The 11773-nt window shown below is 43.4% G+C and overlaps 1 long non-coding RNA gene across 1 annotated transcript; it reads left to right on the forward strand.

The window, feature by feature from the left end:
- The first annotated feature begins 4078 nt into the window (after nt 1-4078).
- LOC108582174 lies at nt 4079-9393 on the forward strand. Its single transcript, XR_002517214.2, has 2 exons — nt 4079-8172; nt 8952-9393. It is a non-coding gene; the product is annotated as an uncharacterized LOC108582174 (long non-coding RNA).
- Nucleotides 9394-11773: the final 2380 nt, after the last annotated feature.

Raw genomic sequence — 11773 nt, forward strand, 5'->3', positions numbered from 1 at the left:
TCAACCCAGTGAAGACCAGTGTGGACAACAGACTACTTGAAATGTGGCCCCATTTTCCCCTAGAATGCCCAAAACTTAAATTACCCCCATGGAAAGGTGAAAAGGAAAAGAGAAAAACATGAGCTGATTTTTTTTGCCCCAAAGAGACCATATTTTAATCCAGAAGAAACTGAATTTTTACCTTGAATGGGCAAGATTGTTTTCTGCCACCAAAAGATATAAGGTTTGAAATCAATTGTTATAAAAGACTAAAGTTTCAGATTTGCACCCCTGTGTTTTATGATGGTGAAATTAAACCAGGTGTAATCCAAAGCTTTTTAAAGTTGCAACAATTTTTGTGTTGTTTGCCAACTAATATTCAGTACAGAGTAGATGGTCAATCAATATTTTGAACGAATGCAAGAAAATGTCTGAACTCTGGTGAAGTTTGCTGACCCCAAATCCCCCTATTTTCTGGCTGTCTATGCTTCTGTCTTCCTCACATAGTGAAACTGAGGACAAATTAGCCATGTTCTTGGAACATAGTAGCTATGGAACTAGACATTTTTACAATTTGCCATTTGCTTACCAATTGGTAAATAATTATTTCTTTAAATCTGCTTTTATAAATGGGAGGTTATTTTCCCTACTAAATTCATCCCTGGATGCCATACCATATAAAAATTATTACTTCTGCATGATTCAATATTCCAGCTCTTTACACATTTTATTATGGCCACTGCAGTGTCCTCTAGGAGCTTAAAGATTTTCAAAATGCACTTAAAGCAAAGAACAATGGTCATCTGGTTATGTATTTATTTGCTGGTTTTTTGTTTGTTTGTTTGTTTGTTTTTCATAAACTGTGCCCAACATTCCCAATTCCCAAGAACAACAACGAGTTGTTTCTTAGAAGCTTAAGAACAATGGCAGGAAGAAAGCTTGTCTTAATTAGCAAGGGCTTATCAAGGATGCTGAGGGCCTTCCAAAGGTACTTCGGGGAAGAGAGTTGTGTAGTGCTTAAGAGAACTGGCTTTGGAATCAGGCCTCATTCCACAGTCAGCCACCAGTACTTACCAGCTGTAGGAACTTGGGTGTGTTATGTAAGGTCTCCAACCTTCGGCTGAGTTATCCCAGGGACGTTTAGACTAAGAAATGAGATAGTACGAACTCAATACAGAACCTGGTACATAGTAAGTTCACTTTAGCTCTTTAATCATCATTATCTTTGTTTCCATTGACTGACATTCTGGAAACAGAACGAAGCAGTGACTTCTACTTCTTTTCTTGAAGATAGCAATATCTGAGTGTGGCTGTAATGAGTTCGCTGAGGTAGGTCCTTGGGCCAGGTGTTAGGTTTTCAGGAATCTAAGTCCCAGGTCCAGGCACCTCTTTAAAAACATATGAAAGAGATCAGAAGTGAAATCATTTCCAGGCAGCACCATTTTTTTTTTTTTTTATTGCAGCCTAAGTGACACCTTAGGGTTTGGTAAAGAAGTTTAGGCTTCCTCTGGGGAATAAAACGATGAACAGGAACAGAAAAACTCGGGCTGCACATGTGTGGTGAAGAACAAATGGGCCTTTCCTGCATCGTCTAGTGAGGGGCTGTGGGTTTGCAAAATATTTTCAAAAGAAGACCCAAATCTAGGCCAGAACTTCTTGGCTGACTGATGAGCCACCCGGTAAATCTTTAAGCAAACAGTTTTGAGAGCAGGAATTCAAGGAAGTTGATTTTGAACCCATTCAGAAAACATTCTTCAGTTGATCCTCCTAAAACCTAAGTTATTTAAATATAATTCAATCAAAGTGAGGCAGCTGTCCCAGAAATCAGAAAAAGCCTCCTTGTTTCATGTCAGCTTAGTTGTTCTGCTGAAGAAATCAAGTGGAGGGTGTGGACATGGCATCCCAGGCCCATGTGGTGACTTTGCACAGGGCAGCTGGAGCAGCAGAGGCTCCCAGATGGCACTTTGGAGCTGACACGAAGACTTTGAAGAAACTAATAAAACAAAGCATTGGAAGCAGGGGGAGGGGACGCTGCTGACTTCTTTCCAGGGTATAATACAGAGGGATATGACCCCAGTAGTGTCATGCCATTAAAACAAGGCTTTAGAAATAGTGCTGGAAGCTCCAATGACTTGGACAAGGAAGGTGACCTTTAAGAATAATGACACGAATATCCCAATTAGATTCTCTTCTCTTGCACAATTACTGCTAAATTCCTACCAGATCTGAGTCACCTGCATAGAGAAACTGGCCCTGCACTGGGTGAACAACAGCCTAAGGGAAAAATGTCCACCTTAGGTGAGCTGGAAGATTGTAAATGATGGGCAGAATGCCCAAGGCTAAGAAAGGGGAAGGGGAAATGAGGTTAACACATAGCAGAGGGGATTGCGGTTGTTATTGGAAACAGGAAAAGACAGCTTCATAGAAAGGAATGTGAGCAACAACATGGCTAGAGAGCTTTCTCAGTCCTACAGACAAGCCTGGAATAGACCCCCCATGCACAGATAGGTCTCTGCATATCTCATAAATACATTTAACTCCAGATCTGGATAGATGTAGATTGCTGAAGGTTCATGTCTTTCCCAGATATTATTCCACCCGACTTGAAAAGTCTTTCATGAGTTTAAGGAACTCTTAGAATAATGATCTAGTACTGTGGTACTCATGATAATGGGACTTTACATGCGCATTTTAACCATTATTTACCTACCATATCACATTTTTTGTTTATTCATTCGTTTGACATATTTTTATTGAGTCTGTATTATGTGCCAGCTACTATGCTAGATTCTGAAATTATAGCAGAGAATAAAACAAGCAAAGTCCCTATGGTAGAGAATAAAACAAGCAAAGTCCCTGACCTTAAGAACTTACATTGTAGAGGAAGAGACCATCAAAATACAAGCAAACAGGCAAATAGAACAGATACAAAGTGCGACACATTTTATGAAGGCAGGAAGGAACTGAAATATAGGATAAGGGAAGATAGAATTATGTTTGAAGTCCAGGAAAAGATTCTCTGAGGCCCAGGGAAGGACTATAAAATGGCGTTGCCATTCTGGAAAGCAAACTTGTAGTATTTACCAAAATTGAATATGTTTGTCCCTGGAACCCCATGGTATCACTCATAGATATATGTGCCAGAGAGAGTCTTGCTTAGGTCTATAAGAATGTTTCTTAGGACAATGTTGTGATAGGAGGAAGGTAGAGGGGTCTTTCATGAGGGCGAATGGTTGCTGTGGATTACCACAGAACATGAAGAAGCAGTGCATAGGAGGTGCAGGAACATGGATAGCAGCTCCAAAAATCATAATGTGAAGTAAAAACAGGCAGGACACAGAATAAGACTCAATGAGCAATGCCTGTATGTGCACTGAAATTACATACTAGAAACATCACAACGCATGTAACAAGGATGAGTCACAGCCAGTCTGAACGCCCTCTGTGGGGATGGGGGCATGAGAACAAGGATCAGGGAAAAAGGGGAAAGCAACTTTTAGTGAGAGGAACCAAGCAAGGGCCTTGAAAATCCAGTCCTGATGGTGTGATATGAACTTAAGAGTATGATGGACTCAGATCTGCCCTTGAGATGAAGACAAAACTGAAGGGGAAAGAGAAGCTGGCCAGGTCAAGAGCAATGGGAGAAATGCAGCCTCTGGAGGGCCTCACAGTAGGCCACAGGCCTGACTGAAGGACAGCCAGTGTGATTGTCCTTTCAACAGCAAGGCACAAGACATGAAGTTGGAGAGGGGTGTAGGAGTTCGATTATGCAAGGCCTTAGTAGGCCATAGCAAAGACATTTAGATGTTATTCAAAGTGCAATGGGAGCTGGGTGTGGTGGCTCATGACTGTAATTCCAACACTTTGGGAGGCTGAAGCAGGTGGATCATCTGAAGTCAGAAGTTCGAGACCAGCCTGGCCAACATGGTGAAACCCCATCTCTACTAAAAATACAAAAAGTTAGCTGGCATTGTGGTGGGCGCCTGTAATCCCAGTTACTTGGGAGGCTGAGGCAGGAGAATTGCTTGAACCTGGGAGGCAGAGGTTGCAGTGAGTCGAGATCATGCCACTGTACTCCAGCCTGGGCAACAGAGCAAGACTCCGTATCAAAAAAAAAAAAAAAAATGCTATGGGAGGCTGTTAAAATATTTTAAACAAAGGAGTCACATGACTTACTTGACATTTTTATTAGATCATCTCATTTGTGATACAAACCATAAACAGGAGGGTGCAGGAATAAAACCAGAGACACCATTGATGAGGTGCTGGTGGTAACTTGGGCCAAGGTAGCCACATGCATGGAGGTGAGCATTTGGACACATCTACAGGCACACACCCCCATGCTTCTGTGCAGGGAGTTGAAGGCCTTTGGGGTGTGACCAACTCAGCATTCCACTGGAGATTATATGATCAAACAGCAAACTGCTTATCATGAATGCAGGATGTGAGCAAACTCATGACTGCTCCTGCTGACAGAAGGTTTGGTGGAGGCAATCACTCCCTGGCTCCGAAGTTATCTACTGCGACATCTAGAGAAGGCAGTCCTACAAGCCTACTCTGGACCAACCAGCTGACCCCTTCTTCCACCCCCTTGTCACTATCTCTTTTGCCTAATAAATATGGAGGGCTGTGTAAAGTTCAGGGCCCTTGTCCACTAAAGGCAAGGTGCCCCCGACCCTTTCTTCCAAATATACTCTTTTGTCTCTTCTCTTTTATTCCCGTGTTCCCCTCCTTTATTCAGTCCAGTAGGTCTGTGCTGGTTACATAGTGGCGTCCAAACAGGGACAGTCCAAACACGGGACTTCAAGGACGTGAGCAAAGAAGGTCTGCTGGAGCAGAGGAACTGAAATTGACAAGGTGAACCGGGACCCTGGGACCAGTCTGCTGGCAGTGGATATAAGATCAATTCCCTAAAGAGGTACTGATCAGTGCCCTAACGAGGTACTGGGAGCAGTGCTTTAAAGAAGTACTGGGAACAGGAAGCTTTCTGCACCACGGTAACAAGGGAAAGAATTTGTCTATTGAAGACAAACATTATGTGCAGTTGCTTAAAGTTCTGTTGAGACAGTCTGGAGCTCAGGTTAATTCACAGACACTAACTAACCTCCTGCAGAAGTCACAAAAAGTGATTACGCATAACCCATGGTTTCCACAGGCAGGCACTCTTGATGTGGAAAATTGGGATAGAGCAGGAGAAGTATTGAAACAGGCTCATCAAAAAGGTTTTAAAGTTGATTCTTCAGTTTTTTCCACTTGGAGTTTAGTTCGTACTGTACTTCTGCCATTATCTCCTTATTATTCTGTGGGACAGCAGGCTGAATCTAAAAATCTGAAAGAATCTGTTGTCCCATCCACAGCTCCAATTGAAAATAAAAACCAGGAGAGGAAGGATAAAAATTGGTCTATACTGCCTCCTCCAGTTGCAGAAACATCTGTACCGCCTTCTTCGGTAGCAGAAATTGAGACCCCAATACGAAGAATTTTACGCCCTGCTGCCATAGCTGGAGAGTCCTTAGGAGCTTGCACTTTTCCTATTTCCATAAGGCCTGATCCAAATAATCCACAGCAGCTTATTCATGAACACACTCCTCTAGAGTTTAAGTTGTTGAAGGAATTAAAAACGAGTGTGGTAAATAATGGCATACGGAGCCCATTCACCTTAGGATTGCTAGAATCTGTGTGTGGTGCTATGTGTCTTTTACCCTTTAATGTGAGACACTTGGCATGAACTTGCTTGTCCACTAGTGCATATCTGACATGGAATTTAAATTGGCAAGAAATGTGTGCGGACCAGGCTAAACAGAATTGTATTGCTGGACACGCAGACGTTACAGAGGATATGCTGTTAGGTAATGGCCCTTTTTCAGACCTGGAATGTCAAATGGCACTCCCAGACACTGCTTATCAGCAGTGTGCGCACGGAGCTAAACGCACCTGGGTCACAATTCCTGAAGAGGAATTCCCAGTACAATCCTTTTTACGTATCATGCACGGGTCGCAGGAACCCTATACACAATTTCTTGCAAGATTACAAGAGGCAGTGAAGCTTCAGATTCCTCTACCGCGGCTGCAGAAATGCTGACCTTACCTCTAGCTTTTGAGAATGCAAACGTGGATTGTTAATGCGCACTGGCACCAGTGAGGTGTACGAAGAATTTGGGAAATTTTCTCAGAGCTTGTCAGGGTGTAGGACCTGAGTGTCATCACTCTTCAATGTTAGCTGAAGCAATGGCTAATTTAGCTGCTGACAAATCTAAAAGGAGCCAAGGGTCAAACCCTAAAATGGGAAAATGTTATACTTGTGGAAAAACTGAACATTTTAAAAAGGAATGCCTCCAGATCTCAGGACAGAAAGGACCTTACAATGCAGAGGCCCACCCAGTGGGAAAAACACCAGGACTTTATCCTTGCTGTAACAAGGAAAACCACTGGGCTAATCAGTGCCGCTCAAAATTTCGTCAGAATGGCACCCCCATGCCGGGAAACGAGATGGGGGTCTGGACCCGGTCCCAAGAAACAATGAGGGCATTTCCAGTCCTGACCTCAACCCCGTTTCAGGCATGGGTTCCCAGAGGCATACTGATTCCCTCACCCCAGGAACACCAGGAAGTGCAGGATTAGATCTCCCAGCCAGAGAAAGGGTTACATTAGTAAGAGGAGACAAACCCACCAAGATTCTCACTGGCATTTGGGGTCCTTGACCAGCAGGACATATGGGACTAATTTTAGGCGAAAACCGTCTTAACCTGCAAGGCATCACTGTAGTTTCAAGAGTGACTGACTCCTACTATAAAGGAGAAATTCAAGTCGTTTTAATGTCACAAGACCTTCGTGTTTTTGAACCGGGAGAATATATTGCTCAATTATTGCTTATTCCCTGCAAATTACACCCTTCTCCACGAAAGGAGAAATGAGGAAATAAAGGATTTGGGAGCACAACTACATGGGAAATCTATCTATCCCAACCCATAGCCTTTAATAGACCCACCTGCGTAGTACAAATTAAAGGAAAGAAACTTTATGGGCTCATGGATACAGGAGTTGATGTGTCAGTAATATCTAAAGACAATTGGCCCCCATCCTGGTCCTTGCAATTAACTTCTACATCTTTAGTGGGAGTAGGAACAGCTCAAAGTGTTCAGCAGAGTGCTGAGATTTTACCTTGTCTTGGTCCAGATGGACCATCATGTATTTTTCAGCCTTATGTTGCAAATATAGCTATCAATTTATGGGGTCGAGACTTACAGCATGGGATATGAGACTCACAAATGAAAACTTTGATAACCCAGGATTTAAAGTATTGAAGAACATGGGATATCACAGTGAAAAAGGTTTAGGGAAAATTCCAATAAGGAGACCCTAACCTGATATCAATAACTGGAAAGGCAGGTTAAACCCTGCAAGGAGATTCTTCTTTAAATTCCCCACAGCAATTAACCAAAGAGGCAGGGGCAGAGTTGCAACTTGTGAAACAGAAGCTGAGTTCAGTAATGCAGGCCTCCCGGCTACAGCCGAAAAATCCTTTGCTTTCACTATCCCTCAGACAAAATTGTACAGTTTTCTTATACTAGTCATGCTGTTAAAAATTCTTACAGCTTTGGTCTATAACCCACAAAACAGGAATTCCTTATAATCCTAGAGGACGAGGCATTATGGAGCGGGCACATCAAACATTACAACACATGTTGAAAAGACAAAAGGGGTATAGGAGGCCAACTACTACCTCAATCAAAACTACACTTAGCCTTATTTACTTTAAATTTTTTGACTCCTAGATGGTAAGGCTCCAGCAGAAAGAAATTGGCAAGTGTTGGAGGAAAAGAGGCAAGTTTACCTGAAAGTGTTCTGGAAATCCCCGGAAGAAGGACAATGGAAAGGTCCAGCGGATTTACTGACATGGGGATGAGGGTATGCTTGTGTTTTTATAGGAGATGAACAAGCCATGTGGGTGCCCTCAAGGTGCGTGCAACCATGAAATGGGAGACTGGAGGAACCCAGGGTGGCCAACCATGGGCCTGGTCTCTCTGGTACGAGCCATGAGTCAGCTGAGCCTGAGTGCGAAGACAGAGAGAAGGTTGACTGGAGTCACGACACAGTTCTAACGTTACATTTGTAAAGAATATCACCACTCAATTTACAGTTTGTGTTTTCAATCCTTACGTCTTTTTGGAAGCTAAGAAGGACCAGCTTCAGGTAACAATACCCAATTGACCTGTAAAGCTTGCCAGTTACATTACTACATTAATTATAGCACATTGCAAACACATAATATCTCTACTTTGATTATTTTAGGTCTCATCCCTGGGCTATGGACCTGTTAATCTGTCCCAGCCTCGGGCTGCCACACCTGCTTTGCATTGTGTGAAACTTCTTCTAACTCAGCTTACTCATCGTGTCCGTAGAGCCTTAGGCATGATAATTTTTGCTATTGTTTCCTTGGCCACACTAATATCTTCTGTTGTGAAATCTTCTGTAGCTTTGCATAGTTCTGTTGAAACAGCTCAGTACATGGAGAACTGGACACAAACAGCTAACCAAGCATGGCTACTTCAGAATAAAATTAACACCAAGTTACAAACTGAAGCGGCAATGTTATAATCCATGATTCTATGATTAGGGGAACAAGTACAAAGCTTGCCCTTGCAGCAGCAATTGCGTTGTCATTTTAATCACACCCATATTTGTGTAACCGACTTAGAATATAACCAAAGTGAGTATCCATGAGACCTTGTAAAAGCCCATTTGCAGGGAACTTTCACATCCATCATCACCTTTGATATTGGTGAATTATAAAACAAAATTCTTGACTTAAATAGGCAAACTCAAGAATTTCAGCCTTCTTTAGAAGACCGGACCGAATTCCAGCAAGGCCTAGAGAGCCTCAACCCTTGGACCTATCTAAGGCACCACATTTACATCTTATATGTAGTTCTTGGAATAATGTTGCTTTGTCTGTGTCCTCTGTTTCATAGTCTGTAAAATCAGATGGCCTGCCAATTGGAGAATGAGAGCTGCCCAGCCTGGTCTTACATTCTTTCAATTAATTCATAAACAGAAAGGGGGATATGCAGAGAGCCAAAGGCCCGTGGGACGTGACCAGCTCAACATTCCACTGGAGGTTATATGAACAAACAGCAAAATGTTTATCATGAATGCCGGATGTGAGAAAACTCAGGACTGCTCCTGCCGACAGAAGGTTTGGTGGAGGCAGTCACTCCCTGGCTTTGCAGAGGTTATCTACTGCGACATCTAGAGAATGCAGTCCTGCAAGCCTACTCTGGACCAACCAGCTGACCCCTTCTTCCACCCCCTTCTCACTGTCCCTTTTGTCTAATAAATATGGAGGGCTGTGTAAAGCTCAGGGCCCTTGTCCACTGGAGGCAAGGTGCCCCCTGACACCTTCTTCCAAATATACTCTTTTGTCTCTTGTCTTTTATTCCCGCGTTCACCCTCTTTGTTCAGTCCAGTAGGTCCATGCAGGTTACACTTCTGCACTAGGGAGATAGGAGGAGTCAGGTTTTTACATGTCCTCCAGTTCTTACTTTTACACAGTTAGTAGAACCCAGCATTCTTCTCTAATCGACTTCCCTTGGGGAAACATGAATGCCAGGATGCTGAAGGCTTTGCCCCAGCCTCAGCTCCTGTCCCAGGTACCCTGTGGCTCGATGGGTTTCCAGGGGTTTACCTTCTAGTCCCTGACTTTTCTCAGCCATGAAGGCTTCATACAGGTCTCCCCAAGTCTCCCATAGTCAGAATGCCTAAGTGCTGGACTCCGGAGCCTGGTGACCTGGATTTGAATTACAGTTCTACCCTTACTCACTGTGTGACTTTGGACAAATTCCTTGATGTCTCCTTGCCTTAGTTTCCTAACCCATAAAATATAGATAATGATAGTACCTAGTTCATAATTACAGCAGTTCCCTCTTACCTGTGGTTTTGCTTGGGACAGTTTCAGCTTTCTGAGGTCAGAAAGTATGAAATGGAAAATTCCAATAAGAAACAACTCAGAGGTTTTAAAATGCCTGCCATTCTGAGTGGTGTGATGAAATCTCATGCCACCCTCCTCTGTCTCTCCCAGGACATGAATCCTCTTTTGGCCCGGCATATCCACACTGTCTACACTTCCTGCCTGTTTGTCTCTTAGTAGCTGTTTATCAGATCATCATGGTATCACAGGACTTGTATTCAAATCACCTGTATTTTGCTTAATAACGTCCCCAAAGCGCAAGAGTAGTGACGCTGGCATATTGTCAGAATTGTTCTATTTTATTACTAGTTATTGTTAATCTCTACTGTGCCTAATTTAGAAATTAACCTTAGGTATAAGTATGTATGTACGGAAAAAAACCAAAAACAGAATATATAGGGTTTGGTACTATCCATGCTTTCAGGCATCCACTGAGTGGCTCGGACTATCTCCTGTGGATGATTGGGGCCACTGTAGTTTATATACATAAGTGCTTAGAACAGTAACTGGCAGCGATTCCATGTACTATTAGAGTTTGCTACGACTGTTATTATAACAATTACTATGAGTGGGAGGAACCAGTTGTTTTCCCACTAATATGTCCAGTGATTACGGTTCTTCCAGCAGAATCCTTTCAGATAAGCATCAGCCAGTTGTCCCCTCCTCCCGCAAGTCCTGTTGCCCCCTCCTCCCGCACTCCACGACACATTGAACAACCACGTTGCTAAAACAAGAGGTAATGTTTTTGATAAACTTCAAATTACCTCCGTAGCCCAGTGATTCCCAGGGAAATAGAAAGTCCTCATTATAAGCACGGTTGAGAATTCGGAAACTTCTCTAAAGTTGTGAAAAAATGTGTCATCTGCCATTTCTTTGGTGGGTGTATTTTCACACGTCTCACAAGAGAGGCAAACAAACAAACAAAAAACAGACTTAATGCTAATATGAAGTTGCCAGTTCACCAATGCAGCTTCGGGTTACACTGATACATTACTCATGCCTTACATGGTGTGACCAGTGTTTTGGGCACAAAGCACGCTGCTTCGCATTTATCAGATATGGGCAGTCATTCATTACCTTTCTTTATCCCTCTCCCATCATTTTCCATCCAAATCCCTGCTCCTAGTATGCCTCCTAGGGTTTTAAAGAGGCAATCCCATTAAAGCTTTCACAGTAGATTTGAATGACCAGTTGAATTAACCTTGGCCTCTCTCTTATTTGCATTTTAAAAGGAGAGTTTTTAATCTGAATAGGCTTCTAATTTGTTGATTGGAGAGTGAGGAAATGCACTTTTCAAATGGCCTGTGGAATAGAGCTAGGCTGGACCTCAGGTGCCCTCCCGCATTTTCACCAGTCTCTCTCCTCTCCCTCCAGTCCCCAGCACCACGGTGGCCTAGGCGGGTCTATATGGGACACTTCCTGTGGCCAGCCTTACATCCTCTTACCCCTCCACTTTTTCTAGTGAGTACTGTAGCAACCTGCTTCCCACTGGTGCAACCTGAAAGCCCCTCACCTTAGTTGCTTTCATACTTCTCACTTTCTGCCCAGGGCTTCTCTGATACCTGTAGAATCCATTTGGCATTCACGCTGTGTAGCCCGGAAGTGAGGGTGCTTTAATGCCCCAGGGAGACTGGAGCCCATGAGTAAATCTCTCCTCTTCTTTCACATGGGCAATTCTGAGGCACATTCTACCTGGTTCTCCAGAGTCCTTGTGGGATCGTGCCCCTGTGGCATGGCCCACAGGTTGACCAACTCCAGAACTCACGTTTGAACCAGGTTTTCCTCCTCTGCAGCCCTCTCTCCCCAGTTCCCCACTCCTGTTCTCTG

The sequence above is a fragment of the Papio anubis genome, chromosome 12 (genome assembly GCF_008728515.1).
Source record: "Papio anubis isolate 15944 chromosome 12, Panubis1.0, whole genome shotgun sequence".
Taxonomy (NCBI): Eukaryota; Metazoa; Chordata; class Mammalia; order Primates; family Cercopithecidae; genus Papio; species Papio anubis.